Raw genomic sequence first — 18,153 nt, 5'->3', positions numbered from 1 at the left:
CTGGAAGCATCAAACAACTTGGTGAAGTGTCCCATGACATGGGAAGATTGAATGGCCTTAGAGAAAATTGCGGGTATGGTAGCACGAAACCGCTGGAATTCATTCGCCACATTCTTCTTGGCAGCCTCGAGCTCCTAGTTCTTGGCAGCAAGAACCTCCTTTGCAGCCTGCTACTCCGCCAACTCTTTTTGAGCCACCACCAAATGCTTTAGTTCTTGATGTTTTTTTTAACTTGCATCACAAGCTCTTTGATGGCCCACTTGGCTTACACCTTCGCCTACTTCTCAACATCTTTGGCAGCGATAACTTATTTCCTAGCCGCGTCGGCCTCTACCCTTACGATTACAATTTTAGTATTGAGGTCCTTCAGCATCCCCTCAACTTTCCTTACCCTTTAGTCCATGGTGTTGGACCTAAAAATTTCCTCACGCGCCAAGCCAACCCCATGCATGATGTGTTGCATCCCGGCACGACGGGCTTGGATGCAAGGCATTTTCTTGATCGTCTATCAAGTAGGCAGGAATCGTTCTCTGGAGGTAGTCGAATTGAGAAATGGAGTCACTGTGAGGAATGTTGAAGAAGTCATTCGGATTAGTTAAACACGGCTGCTTCCCAATGACAGAACACTCCACCAACTCTCGTGATTTGTTGAGCACCTCTGATTCACGTTGCTCAATGTCGGTGCCATTGTTGGTATCAGCATAAGAAACGGTGTGAAGCGACCCGTCCTAATCCATCCAGACAAAGTCCATATCGATTATAAACGATTCACAACGGTTGATTACATCGCGAGGTAATTGACCTCTATATGATCCATTTTACAAATATTGCATTCGTTTTTGAAAAGACAATCTTCCATTACATCAAAAGTTTACGGCATGCATACCATTTTATAATATATCTAACTATAATTGCCTTAATAATAATCTTGATGAACTCAACGACTCGAATGCAACGTCTTTTGAAATATGTCATGAATGACTCCAAGTAATATCTTTAAAATGAGCAATTGCACAGCGGAAAACTTCTTTCATACCTGAGAATAAATATGCTTTAAAGTGTCAACCAAAAGGTTGGTGAGTTCACTAGTTTATCATAAATAATCATTTCATAATTTTAATAGACCACAAGATTTTCATTTTGTGTTCTCATAAATAAACGTCCCATGCATAGAGACAAAAATATCATTCATATGGATTGAACACCTAGTAACCGAAGTTAACTTTAATGTATAGAATATCCCCAAACAGAACCTCTCGTCTGTATAATAATAATCTCGAAGTACTAAAGCATTCGTACCCCGAATGGGACTTGTCAAGGTCCATAGATCTATCTTTAGGATTCACGTCAATCAGGGGCCATTTCCCTAAATTCTTAGGTTACCAGACTTGAAGGGCGATATTCGGTTTAATAATCCAACCATAGAATGTAATTTTAAGTACTTGTGTCTATTTCGTAAAACATTTATAAAAGCAACGCATGTATTCTCAGTCCCAAAAATATATATATATAAAAAGGGAGTAATGAAACTCACTGTACTGTATTTTATAGTAAAATACATATGACGACATTTGAACAGTGCAGGGTTGGCCTCGGATTCACGAACCTATATTATTTGTATTTATATTAAAACAAATAATCGTAATTAAACAAGTGTATAACTATTATCTTATGTATTAAGATTAATGTTATTATATATATATAATTTTATTAATACTTACTTTACATTATAATGCTTATTTGAGATTTAATTAATGTTACTAGTTAAAACAAAATTTTATGTAGTATTAGTATACTTTATGTAACACCCTATTCCTGTTTCTGACTTTTTAGTTAATCGGGACGCCGTCCAGAAGGATGGGACGCCGTCCAGTTGTGAAAGCTTGGACGCCGTCCAGAATATAGGACGCCGTCCAGTTGGTCTGTCGGGCCAGCTGTGATATTTTAGATTTTAATAAGGGGCAAATTGGTATTTTCACTTATGGAACGAGTTAAGGCCACAAGATCAGTTCTAGGAGCCTCATTTGCTCCACTAACACCCACACAAACACTCTCATCTTGTTCTAGTAAGAGAGTAAGAGTTTTAGAGAGAGAGAGGTTGATTTGGAGAAGAAGGAGTTGGATTCTCGCTAAAGCTCGGGTTCTAAAGTTGTTCATCTCGCTCCTAGCTATGTTATGGTAGCATTGGTAAGCTCAAACTCTGAATTTCATTTGTTTAGATTTGATATTCAAGTTAGGGTTTTGAGCTAGTTTGTTGAGAAACCCCTTTAGATGATGAAATGGGTTTATGGTGACTATTTATTCTTGTCACTTGGCGGGTTTTGGGTTAGTTGACGATTTTGGCCTTGATTAGGGTTTGATTTGGAGTTTAATCACTAAGATTTGTGATTATGGAAGTGTTGGAACCCTTTTGGGTGAGTTTGGTTAACTAATTTTGAAATGGGTCAAAATTAGGGTTTTGGTGTCAAATTGGGTAAAACACGTGTTTAACACTTGTGTTCGGGTTTAATCGGTGTGTTAGGACCATTTTCACTCGTGTTAGTGATTATTTGGTTAGTTTGGGCACGATTTGTGCTTGGAGGTGCATTTGGGTCGAAATTTGCATTAAGTGTAAATTGGGTTGGTTTGTAAGTCAACCCTAATTGTGTTGTTTGTAATGTGATAATGGAATAGGTACTTTCCATTGACGGGTTGCGGATTATTCGGAGGCATTCATCAAGACGACAAGGTGAGTGTTAATATCCTATGTGCATATGTATGTGTAGGATGGGTGCGGGTCGGGTGAAGTGATTCTCGGTTATAGAGCTCACTTCACATATAGGTGGATTTGATGGACTTGCGTTTAGGTCCAATTGGCACGGTTGTGCGTTTTGGTTTACCACCCTTTGGCGAGGTACACGTTTGTGTGTACGTTATCACACGTGGTTGTGATTTGGATGTTATAACCCCAATGGCGAAGGGTTGATATTGTCGTGATATGGATAACCCCGACGTGGTGGATTTTATAATCCCATGACCGTGGGTTGAGTTGGAGAAGTGAATCGCGTGTAGTTCGGATTCACGATGACGCGTGTAGTTCGGTCATCTTATCGAAGTGAATCTCGTGTACTTCGGATTCATGGTGACTCGTGTAGTTCGGTCATCTTATTGAGGTAGTAATCTCGTGTGGTTTCGGATTACTAAGGCTCGTGTAGTTCGGCCAACCTCGATGTTGTGAAGATAGTAATCTCGTGTTGTTTCAGATTACTAAGGCTCGTGTAGTTCGACCAATCTTCATTGTGGCGTTTGGTATTCGGTAATGGGTTAAGGGGTTAACCTTATTCGTTTTATATTGTTATATATTAATGTATTGTTGTGTTGTAGCTAACCCTCCGGGTGTAGCTTATTAGCGTTGTTCACATCGTCGTTGGTGAACTTACACTTTGTTGATATCTTTAACTTGTTGCTTAGAGGTAGTACGGTATGCTTAGTGTAGTTGCCTTATACATGGATGCTTCGGTATGCGGTATTTGATATTTGTGTGGCGTGTCCATTTTATACATATATATGTATGTAGTATATTATAATTCACTAAGCATTAGCTTACCCTCTCGTTGTTTACATTTTTATAGATTGCACGGATGTGGTGGCTCGGGTAAGCGCGGGACTAGCGGACTTGCGTAGTTGCTTTAGCAGACTTTCTTTTGGATTTGATTAGGATTGGGTAGCGTGTCCCCAATCCCATGCTCGGTCTATGTTTTTGTATAAACTAATGGGTCGAAATAGTCACTTATGGTATTTTGGGTCGATATGGGCCCGGTGTCGTAAAACTCGGTTTTTATTATGAAAAACTCTCAGTTTAACTTATCGTAATATATTGTAAAAGTGTTTTCAATTAAAAGTGTCGGGAAGCGGGTTTTCCGCTCGCGTGTAAACGTTAACCAAAACAGAATCTGGCACATCATTTGGACGGCGTCCAAAGGGCTTGGATGCCGTCCAGTCCTTCAGTGCTGGACGCCATCCAGAAATCTGGACGCCGTCCAGATGAGCAGTTCCAGAATTTTTTTTTTTATGGCACATTTTCGGATGGTTAACTGGTTGGGTTGTTACAAGTGGTATCAGAGCATGGTCTAAGGGATTTAGGTGACTTGAGATAGGTGCCTAGACTTAGACTTTTGTGTGTGCTTAATTGTTGCGGGACTTGTAGGATTACGGGTCGGAATGGGAATTTCGTTAGTGCCTTAATTGATAGGTGGACTAACGTGTATATTAATACGTGGATATTATTAATATACGATTGTGTTATGTTTGTGTTTATGTTGCGTTGCGAATATCATCGAGCAAGATGGTCGTTGTACTAACGAGGGGATACGATGTGTGTGCGTAATAAGGACTTGCAAACCTTATTACGGGTGCAAATCGTGTTTAACAAGTGATGTACCACGAGTGTCGAGCAAGATGGGGCGGTGTTGTGCGTATGGTTTTATACGTTCGTAGACTAATCATTTTGCATTCTTTAGAATGACGACGTGAAACGAGATCGAGACGAATGAAGAGGAGTTTAACTCTAAAGTTGCGGCCACCGTTGCGGAGCAAATGAGTGCATTTCGAAAAGAAATGGATAGGAGGTATTCCGAATTTCGAAATAGTGGTGAAATGGAGCATTGTCTTAAGAACTTCATGAGAACTAAACCTCCGATGTATGACGGGAAACCGGATCCTTTGGTTAGCACCACATGGATTTCGGATGTTGAAAGGTGTTTTCGTACTATTGAATGCCCTCCCGAGAAAAAGACGAGACTCGCTACTAGTTTGTTGCGGGGTAGGGCGAAGGATTGGTTGGATGGTAAGATTGATCTTGTTAGTGGTGAGCCATTTATGGCGTTATCATGGGACGAGTTTAGGAAGGAATTCTTTGAGGAGTTCCGGACTTCAGCCGATTTGTCAGAATTGCGTAATGAGTTGCGAAATTTGCAACAGGGCTCTATGGATTTGAATACTCTCAAGACGACCTTTATGGCGAAGGCTCGTTTTTGCCCAGAGTATTTGGGGAATGATCGTTTGTTGATGGAGGATTTCTATCGGACTTTGAAAGATGACTTGAAGAGTAAGATTAGCCGGGGTTACGCGAAGTCGTTTGCGGAATTATTCGCGGTGGCTAGAGGTTTTGAGTCGTATTCGCGATCGAAGATTGGTGAACCTTCAAGTGAGAGAAGGGTTGTTTCGTATGGTGCTCCAAGTAAGAGGACTAAGGGTCCGAGTGTGAGCACGGGTGGTACACGGACGAGTATATCAGATTCTAGTACGTCTCGATGTTACAATTATGGCATGAGGGGTCACAAGTCTTGGGAATGTTCGGTACCAAAGGGTGATGGTATGGTGTGTTTCAATTGCCAAGAAGAAGGACATCGTAAGTCGGAATGTCCCAAGTTAGTGGGGACGGGTGCGGCAAGGAGACGATAAGGTACGTTTCATTTTAATAAATATGTCCTTTGATTATTTATTAAGTGCCGTTGAATTTGAGTTTGTTAAATGCATTGTGTTGTGCATGTTATGGTTATGGGTGACGTTCCTAATGGAAGTACCCTAGGGTGACATTTTGATTGTCGGGCGAAGGGCGTAAGACTTGGTGCAACCAAGTATTCCTTGATATTTGTAGAGTGTTTATACCAAGCCATGGGTATGAGTTTTGGTGTTCGGATGTTAGAGCGTGTTCGCTCTCGTGTTGAAGTGATGAACCATGAGGTTCGTCGGGAGGATAGAAACCCTTGAGATCGAGTGTTTTGGTTCTCGAAGCATGTTGGTAAAGGAGTCTAGATGACGCGACATTAGGTGCCTTTTTTATACCTACTAGCGTGGTGTTCGACTCCGATTATGTTGCGGTTACATTGTACTTAGGGTACCGAAGTGAAACCCTTAAGTACATGAGTGACTAGGGAAATTTAACAAACTATAGCAATTGGATGATTGCGAGAGTAGAGTTTGTGTAAATTGCGGTACACTTTTTGTTTGAAGTGTTTAAGGATTGATTGAAATCTTTCGTATGCTCAAGGTTGGAGCAAGTTATGGTAATGGGTCGTGTGAGCCCAATTGTTGATAAAGTCTACCTTGGTAGCATTGTACGGTTGTACGAGTTGTGGATATTGGAACGTAGTTCCAAGTGGGGGAGTTACACTCCCGCCCGAGGAAGTTTTAGTGTGAGACTTCGGATGATGCTTTTGGTAGATCCGAAAAATGTTGTCGAGACCTAGTTTTGGTCGATTTGTGGTGGAGTACAATTTTCGAATAAATTGTACTTATGGTTTGGATTTGAATTATCACCGAGGTGGTATTGTGGTAAATCTCGTTGAGAGATAATGGACGTGTTTGGCGAGCAAGGTGAAATCCTTTGGGTAAAGGAGGTGTGTGTTGGATTCTCTTCTAGAGAATTATTTGTTTTGTGCCTATGTTTGATATAGGTGGTTTTTGCTTGAGTGTGTGAATGGTTAGTGGTATCCGTTAGGATTCACTATGGCGTAGCAGAGCGCGATGTTACGCTACTCGTCGTTCGAGGCCAAAAGGGCGTTGATTGATGAAGCATGACCTTCGGAGTCCGCTGACTTCATCATGGGAGTATGCGATTGGTGGAGCATGACCATCGGGGTCCGCTGACTTCATCATGAGCGAGGTGTTATATCGGTGAAGCATGACTTTCGGTGTCCGCTGACTTCATCCGGTATTGAGATTGGTGAAGCATGACCTTTAGGGTCCGCTGACTTCATCATGGTTGTTGATTGGTGAAGCATGATCTTCGGGTCCGCTGACTTCATCATGGTTGTTGATTGGTGAAGCATGATCTTCGGGTCCGCTGACTTCATCATGGTAGTGGATCGCGTGTGGTTTCGGATTCACGATGACGCGTGTGGTTTCGGTCATCTTATTGTGGAAGTGAGTCGCGTGTAGTTCGGATTCACAAATGACTCGTGTGGTTTCGGTCATTGTATTGAGGAGTGGGTCTCGTGTAGTTCGGATTCACAAATGACTCGTGTAGTTCGGTCATTCCTCTAGGATAGTGACTCTCGTGTAGTTCGGATTCACTATGGCGCGTGTAGTTCGGCCATTCCCGATTGTTGTTGTGGTGAAGGTAGTGAGTCGCGTGTAGTTCGGATTCACCAAGGCGCGTGTGTTTTCTGCCAGCCTTCGTATTGTTGGATGTGTGAGCACCGATGGGAAATTCGAGTACCATCTCCGTGTGCGATTGGATATGCGTTGTCCATGAGTTAGTGTTATATGTCGTTGTACACTAACGGATGTTGTGTGATCTATCGGTTCTTTTATACACCGATGGTGGGGTCGTAAGGACCATGATGTTTGATCTATCGGTTGTTTGATACACCGATGGTGGGGTCGTGAGGACCATGTTGTGGTATGATTAGTGATGCGATAGGCGTGTTTCGCTCACATGTTGTTACGGGTGTGACGATCGTCGATTTTGTACACTTGGGATCTAGCGTTGCCATGTTCGTTTGGGCGCTATTGGTTTTAACTGTTTGTTATGATGTTACGGTAGTTGCGTATTGGTTGTATTGCGCACTACAAGGGATGTTAGTGATTGATGTTATCCGTAAGGATTCGTTTGGATCGGTCCTCATCGTTTCGGATTGTTGACTTTAGGATTGAGACTTGGTTGCTTTTAGCATTGTACTTGGTAATGATACGCTAGAGGGTTGATATCTCGGTTCGAGATTGGTTGAGTTTTTCCCGATATGAGGGATTGAGCATGGTTTAGTGCTCGAATTGTGATTTGATAAATCGAGTATGACGATTTTAGTTGTTAGAGGTGATTCATTGGGAAGAATTGCTTAGAAAGGTCGGATTGGGACTTATGTTGAGGACCCTTGAGTGTGGTCCGTGCGGTTAAGTGACGAAGATCACGAGGACGTGATCGAGTTTAAGTGGGGGAGAGTTGTAACACCCTATTCCTGTTTCTGACTTTTTAGTTAATCGGGACGCCGTCCAGAAGGATGGGACGCCGTCCAGTTGTGAAAGCTTGGATGCCATCCAGAATATGGGACGCCGTCCAGTTAGTCTATCGGGCCAGCTGTGATATTTTAGATTTTAATAAGGGGCAAATTGGTACTTTCACTTATAAAACGAGTTAAGGCCACAAGATCAGTTCTAGGAGCCTCATTTGCTCCACTAACACCCACACAAACACTCTCATCTTGTTCTAGTGAGAGAGTAAGAGTTTTAAAGAGAGAGAGGTTGATTTGGAGAAGAATGAGTTGGATTCTCGCTAAATCTCGGGTTCTAAAGTTGTTCATCTCGCTCCTAGCTACGTTGTGGTAGCATTGGTAAGCTCAAACTCCTAATTTCATTTGTTTAGATTTGATATTCAAGTTAGGGTTTTGAGCTAGTTTATTGAGAAACCCCTTTAGATGATTAAATGAGTTTATGGTGACTATTTATTCTTGTCACTTGGCGGGTTTTGGGTCGGTTGACGATTTTGGCCTTGATTAGGGTTTGATTTGGAGTTTAATCACTAGGATTAGTGATTATGGAAGTGTTGGAACCCTTTTGGGTGAGTTTGGTTAACTAATTTTGAAATGGGTCAAAATTAGGGTTTTGGTGTCAAATTGGGTAAGACACGTGTTTAACACTTGTGTTCGGGTTTAATCGGTGTGTTAGGACCATTTTCACTCGTGTTAGTGATTATTTGGTTAGTTTGGGCACGATTTTTGCTTGGAGGTGCATTTGGGTCGAAATTTGCATTAAGTGTAAATTGGGTTGGTTTGTAAGTCAACCCTAATTGTGTTGTTTGTAATGTGATAATGGAATAGGTACTTTCCATTGACGGGTTGTGGATTATTCGGAGGCATTCATCAAGACGACAAGGTGAGTGTTAATATCCTATGTGCATATGTATGTGTAGGATGGGTGCGGGTCGGGTGAAGTGATTCTCGGTTATAGAGCTCACTTCACATATAGGTGGATTTGATGGACTTGCGTTTAGGTCCAATTGGCACGGTTGTGCGTTTTGGTTGACCACCCTTTGGCGAGGCACACGTTTGTGTGTACGTTATCACACGTGGTTGTGATTTGGATGTTATCACCCCAATGGCGAAGGGTTGATATTGTCGTGATGTGGATAACCCCGACGTGGTGGATTTTATAATCCCGTGACCGTGGGTTGAGTTGGAGAAGTGAATCGCGTGTAGTTCGGATTCACGATGACGCGTCTAGTTCGGTCATCTTATCGAAGTGAATCTCCTGTAGTTCGGATTCATGGTGACTCGTGTAGTTTGGTCATCTTATTGAGGTAGTAATCTCGTGTGGTTTCAGATTACTAAGGCTCGTGTAGTTCGGCCAACCTCGATGTTGTGAAGATAGTAATCTCGTGTGGTTTCGGATTACTAAGGCTCGTGTAGTTCGGCCAATCTTCATTTTGGCGTTTGGTATTCGGTAATGGGTTAAGGGGTTAACCTTATTCGTTTTATATTGTTATATATTAATGTATTGTTGTGTGTTAGCTAACCCTCCGGGTGTAGCTTATTGGCGTTGTTCACATCGTCGTTGGTGAACTTACACTTTGTTGATATCTTTAGCTTGTTGATTAGAGGTAGTACGGTATGCTTAGTGTAGTTGCCTTATACATGGATGCTTTGGTATGCGGTATTTGATATTTGTGTGGCGTGTCCATTTTATACATATATATGTATGTAGTATATTATCATTCACTAAGCGTTAGCTTACCCTCTCGTTGTTTACATTTTTATAGATTGCACGGATGCGGTGGCTCGGGTAAGCGCGGGGACTAGTGGACTTGCGTAGTTGCTTTAGAAGACTTGCTTTTGGATTTGATTAGGATTGGGTAGCGTGTCCCCAATCCCATGCTCGGTCTATGTTTTTGTATAAACTAATGGGTCGAAATAGTCACTTGTGGTATTTTGGGTCGATGTGGGCCCGGTGTCGTACAACTCGGTTTTTATTATGAAAAACTCTCAGTTTAACTTATCGTAATATATTGTGAAAGTGTTTTCAATTAAAAATGTCGGGAAGCGGGTTTTCCGCTCGCATGTAAACGTTAACCAAAACAGAATCTGGCACATCATTTGGACGCCGTCCAAAGGGCTTGGACGCCGTCCAGTCCTTCAGTGCTGGACGCCGTCCAGATGAGCAGTTCCAGAAAAAAAAATTTTATGGCACATTTTCGGATGGTTAACGGGTTGGGTTGTTACACTTTATTTAGTAAATATATCTGTATTATATATATATATATATATATATATATATATATATATATATATATATATATATATATATATATATATATATATCGTTTGTTTTGTAAAATTATCGTTTGTAGTAATACTAGTTTAAGGATAATAATTATAATACTGATAATAGTAATTTTAGTAAAAATGGTAATTCTATTAGTAATGATGATAAAGTAAATAAATAATAGTTTTAGCAAAAATAGCATTTTCAATAGTAATGGTAAGTTTAATAATAATTATCGTTTTAAATAGAAATTTTTAGTGTTCATAATTAATAATACTAAAATTAATGTAAAAGGGTACTCCTAATATACTAATTTTAATGATAATGATACTTTGATTAATAATAATAATAATAATCCTAATAACTAATAAATAATACTAATAATAATCCTAATCATGTTAAAATAATGATACGTATATTAACAATAATAATTCTAATTACAATTATAATAATACTTAAAATCATAATCCTACAAATAGTCATAATAATGATAGTAATAATAATGAATAACTTAATGCTAACAATAATACTTATCAACAATAATCATAATAATAATAATAGTAATAATTATAATAATAATGAAAATGATAATAATAATAATAATAATAATAATAATAATTTTAATAAAAAGAGAAGACTACCTTAAGGAAAGAAAAGCTTTTAAAAAAATGCTCCATCCAGGAATCGAACCCGAGACCTCTAGTTAACCCGAACACCTCCTAACCACTCGGCCATTTAAGTTTTTCTGGGATTAAACGGTTTTAAATGTATATAACCATAACTCTCAGTTTCTATATTCATCTTCCTCTTCCCTTAAATTCTAATCAGTTCCAGTATTAATTAATAACAATAAGAAGACTAGGATTTGGACTTAATATAGGAACATTAGTGGGTAATTAGATTAGTTAATACAAAACAAAAACTAAAAAAATAATATAAAAGAGCAGTTACAGCTCGTTACATACTCTCAAGAACTTAAAGATCAATCGTGGGATTTAGAACGTTTTAGGCCTCGACTTCAATACAAAAAAAGTGTTAAACCTTGATTAGAAACTTTCTTTATAACCAATTAGACTGAAAACCTTAAAACGAATCCAAATTTGAGGATGAAAACTTCGTTTGACTTTTTAAAACGTAACTTTGACTTCAAAATTCACAATCGTTCAGAGGAATTAGAAAATGATCTTTTGCAGAAAGTTTTAATAATTGAAACTTAACAAAACTACATTGTTACTTTTCGAATTAAGGATCGAATTCGAATTTTTGAGGTTTTGGTCAAGAACCGAGGTATACTCGTCTGTTCTTTGATTTTTCTGTTAATCCTCACCAAATGAATTTGTTATAATTGATGTCTGATAATGAGAGTGTTAAGTTGAGTGGTTTTATCCCCAAACATGATGTAATCGATGGCTTTAATAAAGGATAAGGTATCGACAGACATATCAGACAAAAAGGAAGAAACAGCAAATTAAATAAAAAAAAATAGATAAAGTCAAAACTGTTATATATCTAATTTGTACTAGGAAATCAATTAGCTTCAGTCTTAAAAAGGATATGAAACTGATTACATAATTCTTCCAGTTTTTATATATCTGAACGTATATAAATTTGTATATGTATTAATATATCTGAATCAGTATTTTATAGATGTATATATATATATATTTATATATGTATCTGTATTTTCATATTTTAGTTATATATATAACTGTATACGTATATAAATCTAATTTCCTTATTTTTGATATTTAACTATTATAATTATATTAATACTATTAATAATACAAATAGTTATATTATTACTAATAATATTATTGATAAAGACTATGATAATATGATAATATTAATACCATGATGATAATTTTAATAATTTTAGTTACTAGTAATGGGTATGATAATAATATTTCTATTAGTTACAATGGTATTAATATTGTTAATTATAATAATAGTATTAATAATAATATCATCACTTATATATATATGTATATATATATATATATATATATATATATATATATATATATATATATATATATATATATATATATATATATATATATATATTAAATTTTATATACATATATATATATATAGTTTATATTAGATACAATCTTATTAATAATACAAATATTATTTTTACTATTAATAATAATTCTGAAAGTAATGCTCATATTATTAACATAACATTTATACTTTATATAATATAATATCTTTAATGATTATTTATTATTTATACATTTTATATATATAATACAGTACTATAATAATCATATATGTTATATATAACTTCATTTGTAAATTACACTTAATCATTTTATATCTTATCTTACATATTTAATTCTGATGTTTAAATTATATTTTAAAATTTCAAATTATTATATACTCATGTATTAATATATATATACATATTTATATATATCCACATTTTTACAAGCAATGGTTCGTGAATCATCGGGGTCAGTCAGAGGGTAATTGGTTATATGAATATAGTTCCTACATTTTCGAGACTCAACATTATAGACTTTTCTTATCGTATCGAAATCATATAAAGATTAAGTTTAAATTTAGTCGGAAATTCCCGGGTCATCACAGTACTTACCCGTTAAAGAAATTTCGTCCCGAAATTTGAATGAGGTGGTCATGGCTAACAATAAAAATGTTTTCATGACCAATATGAGTTGATAATTAGAGTTTTATCATCACTGAGTAATATAGATAAAATAATTCGATTATTCGAAGAGTACGAATGAAGCTATTGTCAAAGAGTGAAATTAGGAAATCAATATTCGTCCTAACTTTTGACGTGGTTACGGTTGAATTAGAAAATAAGGTGCGTCTTAGCTTTTGACGTTGTCTTGATTGAATTCCGAAATTCAAGGGATTTAAAAGAAAATCTTGGAAATCTATAAGATCTGATCCTTCGGCGAATAAGGAAATTAAGATCTCTCTAATTAAATACGGTGATCTGCTTCGATTACTATGTCTGATATTTCCATTATAAATTAAACTCTTCCGTCCCATTATTCTCACCATTCCTATACTTTCCTTCTTGTTTCATACATCCAAAAGATTCTGAAAATGCTTAATCCAGTTCTGATCCTTGTCCTCATCCTTACTATTGCAACAATCATTCTCCTTTTCTAACTTCCACCAGAGGAATCTGCTTTCTTCTACTTCGCCCTTGGGATTATAATATTTTTAATTCTCCCGTGTCTTTATGTTGCGATAAATATTGATATACACGGTTTGTAATTTATGTGTTGTTATCGGGCTTTATATTCCCCCTTATATTTCAAAGCTCTATGCTTTTGTTTTCTCTTCCCGACTTCAAGTCAAGCGAATAATGGTCCAGAATTTGTAGATATAGTGTTTTGATGATTATAATGTTCTAAGCAGGAAGGAACGTGATAGCACGATTTGATTTTCAAATTTATCAACATTACGGAAGATAGAACCATCAAGAATACATTTTCTTGATTTGTTCAGGAGTTAAGTAGAATGAAAGAGTTATGTAACATGGCACATGATGACGTTATGATATGTGAATCATCACGTCCCATTAAAAACTCAGCATGACTTACTGTAATATAATCACGTTGATCAAGTGTCATTATATTATACTAACTCATGCATCAGTTCCCAACATTACTTCAATAAAATTCATATTTTAAGCTCGAAAATTTACAGAATATAGAAACTAATAATTTCTATATTATGTAACACTGATAGCACTAAGAGATTAATTATTTCAGATAAGAATAGTTATGAAAATATCTTCAGAAATATGGAGGATATTTATAATGAAAGATACGATGATATCTTGGAAATTCTGATATCGAAGGATGGTGAAGAAAATTTGTCCGCAAGAGTTTGGAGTCAGAAGCAAGGTATTTGCTAAAGATTTTATCAGAAACATAATCATCAGGATTCCTAATGTACAAGTTTAGTCCTTGTGATTTGTTCAGAGTCTCCTTCGTAGTTTGCTCAATCAGTTTTTCAGTTTCAAACTTTTTCTGAGCTTTGCCAACATACAATTCTTTATCATCAACTTTCTGACGATTAAGGTCATTTACGGTTGCCTACAGTTTCTGCTGCTTCATTCAGCTTTTTCAAAGTTCAATGTATTGATTCGTAGGTTGGGTGCTTTTCAAAATTTCAGAATGAAAGATCATAATTCTAAGAGATAAATGTTATATGTATACATATAACTGCTGACGTAGATACGCAGCGAGTTTTCAAAGTACTAATTGCTGATATCCGGTAATTGGTATGGCAGTTCTCGTTATCAGATGCGAATAAGTACATGATAGAGTTTAACGAACAAATATAATGGTTCTTCGGAGAGACTTAGGCCAATAAGTAATGAAGTTGCTGGTAAGTTTACTGCTATTGTGGTGGAACATAAACGGTTCCCTGATGACGATGTCGAAAGGCAAACTTATATATCGAGGTTATAATGAGGCTAATTCAAATGAAAAGTCGAAGTTGATTTGTTGGAGCTGTGACAAAATTGGCTAATTTGAAAAAAGAATTACAATATTATTTTCGGTAATAACAATGCCAAAGAAGCTAGTACAGATACGTGTTAACCGTTTACTCAGGTTCCGAGTGTTTTCAGGTGCATAACTATCTGCATCAATCTTTTCTTCCGTAGATGAAGTGCGGTTGGTTCATCCTCTCGGTTAAGGTGTTTTCAAGTATCATGAAAGGTTTGAACGCAGATTGGAATCGTCAAGATACAAATGAAGTTTAAGATGAAATCAAGTGGCAAACTTGAAGAATTGTTTAGTTTCATATATTATAATCAATATTTTAATTCATTTTAATTGTCCAATGTTGATAGTCCACAGTTAGCAGTGTACAAATAATAATTCATATATAGTTTACTATATAATATTCGAATTAATTAATATGTATCGTGACCCGTGTACATGTCTCAGACTCGATCACAACTCAAACTATATATATTATTGTAGAATCAACCTCAACCCTGTATAGCTAACTCCAACATTACTGCATATAGAGTGTCTATGGTTATTCCAAATAATATATATAGATGCGTCGATATGATATGTCAAAACCTTGTATACGTGTCCCGATATTTAAAGTGCGTAAAATAAATAACAGAAATTAAATGACGATAAATAAAATTGCGAGAATTAAATTGCGATAAAATAAATTGCGATAATTAAATTGCGATAATTAAATTGCGATAAATAAATTGCGATAAATAAAAAGTAATCAGTTAGCTAGGAACAGTTAGCTAGGATTTTGTTAGGGTGGATTCTTAACAGAATTTCTCATAGTTAATTTGTTTGTTTCTAACAAATTTTATTTTGTCCAACGTTTTCTTCATTATGCCACTTGTTGAATTCGGATAGGTCAAAATCCAAGTATGAAATTGAATGAAAATGGTTATTCTGTGGTGAACGGATTCGTATAGCTGTGGTTGTAAGTAGGATGGTAAATGACTGTTGAATCAGATTCGAAGAATGTACAGTGTAACTTATTAATGCGAAATCTAAATATTCCTCGGGTATTACCTACCCGTTAAAATATTTTCACCATTAACAGTTGGTACAATAAAAATTTTAATTACTATCTTTATGAAAACATATATACATATATATTTTCTTCAGACGTAATTATGGATTTAATGAGTCAATGTGATATTAAACTCATCAGATTTACGGCTAGAACTAGAGTACATAATCTCTAAAACATTAGAGATTACATAATCATCATGAAGGACGAAAATAGTTTATGTAGAACGATTCGTAGAACGGTGATTATGCTTGAGGTATAGATTGCGAGGTTGAGACGTGTGATGAAGTTGTTGTTGTTGGTACTGGTTATGCTGCTGGTGCTGCTGATGGTGGTACTGTTGTTGTCGGTGCTATAAGTGTTGTTGGTGCTAAGTTTGGTGATGATGTTGGTGTAGTAAGTATAGCTTGTAAATCACGCATCATTCTTGTCAGGGTTTCTATTCTACCCTCTATCATTTCTATCCATCCACTCATCTGATTCGATAGATCTTGATTATCAATTTGAAGTTCCCTAACTTCTTCTAATATTCCCCTTCGATTGGTATTCGGAAGTAGAGGTTGAATATTTTCTGAGATTGCAGTAATGCGACCTTCGAGGTGGAAAACTTTAGCAAGAAGGGTGAGTACAGTGTTGCGCATAGGTTCACTAGTGAGTACATCGTTTTCTCCGATGTTAGGAGGTAAGTTTGGTTCGCGGTAGGGCTCGCCTTCTTCATTTCTCCATCGAGTGAGTAAGTCTCGGACCCACCCCCATCTCCTCCAGAAAGAAAAATAGCTAAACGGTGGAGACACTTCAGGTTCATTGACTTCGGAGTCTACTTCAATACGCATCTCGAAATTGCTTCCGGAACTAATGGAATCCAAGCTAGGTGTAGGATCCATCTCTTATGATCAGTTAGAGGATTTTTGATATGAAATGATTTTCGGTTATCGGATAATATTCTAATTATATAGAATATCTAATATAGTACAGAAGATCCCGTAGATTACGAAGGAAATCAAGGGAACGTGTCAGATAAAGTCTACAGTAATAGATACGCTAAGATATGAATTTTGTCTATACATTATTCATGCAGTCAATGCAGTAAAACGTGTCTAGACTAAGAATAATGAGCAGGTAATTTCCTAAGGATGATAAGCAGATGATTTCCGATAAAAACTATAAGCAAAACTTTTGACATGCAGGCACGGTCGAAGTCCAGACTCACTAATGCATCCTAACGACTATCAGTTAGACTCACTAACGCAAGACCTGGTTAGCTAAAACCACCGCTCTGATACCAACTGAAGCAACCCGTCCAAATCCATCCTGACAAAGTCCATATCGATTATAAACGGTTCACAACGGTTGATTACATCGCGAGGTACTTGACCTCTATATGATACATTTTACAAACATTGCATTCGTTTTTGAAAAGACAATCTTTCATTACATCGAAAGTTGACAGCATGCATACCATTTTATAATATATCTAACTATAATTGCCTTAATAATAATCTTGATGAACTCAACGACTCGAATGCAACGTCTTTTGAAATATGTCATGAATGACTCCAAGTAATATCTTTAAAATGAGCAATTGCACAGCGGAATACTTCTTTCATACCTGAGAATAAATATGCTTTAAAGTGTCAACCAAAAGGTTGGTGAGTTCACTAGTTTATCACAAATAATCATTTCATAATTTTAATAGACCACAAGATTTTCATTTTCAGTTCTCATAAATAAATGTCCCATGTATAGAGACAAAAATATCATTCATATGGATTGAACACCTGGTAACCGATGTTAACTTTAATGTATAGTATATCCCTAAATAGAACCTCTCGTCTGTATAATAATAATCTCGAAGTACTAAAGCATTCGTACCCCGAATGGGACTTGTCAAGGTCCATAGATCTATCTTTAGGATTCGCGTCAATCAGGGGCCATTTCCCTAAATTCTTAGGTTACCAAACTTGAAGGGCGATATTCGGTTTAATAATCCAACCATAGAATGTAATTTTAAGTACTTGTGTCTATTTCGTAAAACATTTATAAAAGCAACGCATGTATTCTCAGTCCCAAAAATATATATATAAAAAGGGAGTAATGAAACTCACTGTACTGTATTTTGTAGTAAAATACATATGACGACATTTGAACAATGCAGGGTTGGCCTCGGATTCACGAACCTATATCATTTGTATTTATATTAAAACAAATAATCATAATTAAACAAGTGTATATCTATTATCTTATGTATTAAGATTAATGTTATTATATATATAATTTTATTAATACTTACTTTACATTATAATGCTTATTTGATATTTAATTAATGTTACTAGTTAAAACGAAATTTTATGTAGTATTAGTATACTTTAT

The sequence above is a fragment of the Rutidosis leptorrhynchoides genome, chromosome 1 (genome assembly GCF_046630445.1).
Source record: "Rutidosis leptorrhynchoides isolate AG116_Rl617_1_P2 chromosome 1, CSIRO_AGI_Rlap_v1, whole genome shotgun sequence".
Classification (NCBI taxonomy): domain Eukaryota; kingdom Viridiplantae; phylum Streptophyta; class Magnoliopsida; order Asterales; family Asteraceae; genus Rutidosis; species Rutidosis leptorrhynchoides.
Note: the sequence above shows the minus strand (reverse complement) of the source record.